This window comes from Tupaia chinensis, unplaced genomic scaffold (genome assembly GCF_000334495.1).
Source record: "Tupaia chinensis unplaced genomic scaffold, TupChi_1.0 Scaffold000222_1, whole genome shotgun sequence".
NCBI lineage: Eukaryota > Metazoa > Chordata > Mammalia > Scandentia > Tupaiidae > Tupaia > Tupaia belangeri.
In genome coordinates this window covers 2,330,990-2,333,397 of record NW_006159697.1, presented here as the reverse complement: position 1 = coordinate 2,333,397, position 2,408 = coordinate 2,330,990, and positions in this window count along the sequence as shown.

Sequence of the window (2,408 nt, the reverse complement as noted above, 5' to 3'; positions counted from 1 at the left end):
GCAAGAAATCACCCCCCCAGGGGGGATGGTCACGCCGCAATCCCTTCTCCTCCATTCTCCTCTCAGGATCTTGGGCATGCACGCACACACGCCCGGCGTGAGTTTTAAGCCACCGGGTCTAGGACGTGAACTGCGGTCGACTATGTGGGAGTCCAGTGACATAGCCATTATGCTAACTGCTGGTTCCCCATGCATAGTTTTTTCATAATATGCATTTTCTATGGCCTTTTTGAAGACTTGTCATGTATCATTTGTCTTCATGTCTTTGCTCATTCATGAAATAAACTTTATTGAGGGACCAGCAGTTAGTGTAATGGCTATGTTGCTGAACTCCCATGTAGTCGACCGCGGTTCGAGTTCCAGACCCGGTGGCTTCAACTCACGCCAGGCGCGTGTGCGTGCGTGCCCAAGATCCCGAGAGGAGAATGGAGGAGAAGGCATTGCAGCGTGGCCATCCCCCCTGGGGGGTGATTTCTCGCTTTCTGTCTCTCTCTGTCTTTCTGGCAAGCACACTCACCCCATAGCAAAAACTTCTCCAAATAAATAAATAAATAAACTTTATTGGATTTTTAATATGTGAAAAGTACTGGGATAATGATTAGAAAACTTTTTATAAAGAAATGAGAAACTGCCTTTAGTTCATACGTTTCTTTCTGTCCTATTAAACCCTTTTATTCTTCAGGGCCTAAATCAAACTCTCCTTTTGGAATACTTTCAACCACCTTCTGTCCATCTTCACCACATTCTCATCTTTGTTACTATGCACTCCTCGTTGCTAGAGTATCTGCTGTAGTTTGAACCTGTCCCCCCCCCCAAATTTATGCGTTGAGCTACCATAGGGAGAGTAAGAGGGTGAAGAGATAATTCAATTATGCTGTCAAAAAGTGGGGCTCTTGGGAAGAGATTATTGAGTGATTAGGGTGGTGCTCTCCTGGTGGACTCCTGGTGGGTTTATAAGGAGCGGGACTGAGGGAGAGACGCATCAGAAGGAGAGGGACTGAGGGAGAGACGCACATGGTCACAGACCATGCTTTCCTCCCCGCTGCTATGTTGTGTTGCTGCTGGAAGGCTGCCATCAGAGAGGGCCCTGGACTTGGACCTCCCGGTCACGAGCCGGGTAAAATTGGGCTTATAAACCACCCAGTTTCAGGCGTTTCCTGGTACTAGCTACAGAGCAGATTCAGATAACCTCTGCCACCTACTCCAGTGAGAGGCGTGGTTGCCCCTACTCTCTAGGTTCAGAGTTTATTTGGAACTTGGGCTATGTCTTATCCTTCTTGATTTTCTCCAGCATCTTGAGAGTAGCTAAAAGTTAGTGAATGTGTGTAGTAGTTGGGAATCTATGTTTTTTGTTTATTTGTTTGCTTTTTCTTTTTTTGAGAGAGAGAGAGATTTTTGCTATAGGGCACATGTGCTTGCTGGAGAGACAGAGAGACAGAAAGTGAGAAATCATCCCCTAGGGAGGATGGCCATTCCACAATCCCTTCTCTTCCATTCTCCTCTTGGATTATTAGGCATGCACACACATGAACCTGGTGTGAGTGTTTTAGTCACCAGGTCCAGGACTAGAACCACAGTTGACTATGAGGGATTCCAGCGATGTAACCAGTATGCCATCTGCTGGTCCCATCGTTGGGAATCTTAAACTGCATGTTTTGCAATAGATGTCTAAGTGGCCTATGCCGATGACAACATGCTAGTCCCAGTCATCAGGAAGTTTAGAGTAGGGCTACCTGCAGATATGGCTGGTTTAGGCATGCTATGAATGCTATAAGGCCACTGTCTTGCTGCTTCCTCTCTGTTTTTTTTTTTTTTTGGTTTCATTCTGTAGGCATATCTCCAAGAGGCTGCAGGAATCCCTGTATCTTCTTAGCTTATCAGCAGAGGATTCTTTTTTTGAATAGTTCACCTCCCAGACTTAGAAAAGAGACTCCCACTGTCTGTGTTATGTAGATGTTGCTGGAATAACCGGTGTGAACAGCCAGTTGTGGTATGCTGATGATTTGAGCACATCACAGATGAGTAAAGGTCACGAGGAGGGATCAGTCAGTGTGACTGGATGCTCTCTCAGGTCCAGTGTGGTTGGGAGGAAAAGCCTTCTGAGGAAGCTGTCTGGAAGTCTAAATCTAAATGTGTACATCTATGGACAGTGATAGAGTTAATAAAGAGTGCTTTGCAAGGCAGAGCCACGTGGGGAGGTTGCTGGTTCGCATCTGGAGACATCCTTTACTGCGCTGGGCATGTACGTACCTACAGTCTGGGGCTGGTTAGGCTGCAGGTAGATCATGGTATCAAGACCCGGTTGGAGGTGCTATCTCTGTCTCTTGCATGCAGAGTAAATAAATAAACTTTTGGGACTGGCAGGTGCTGTGGTGGCTAAAGATGCAGACTCCCACATGGCCGACCAC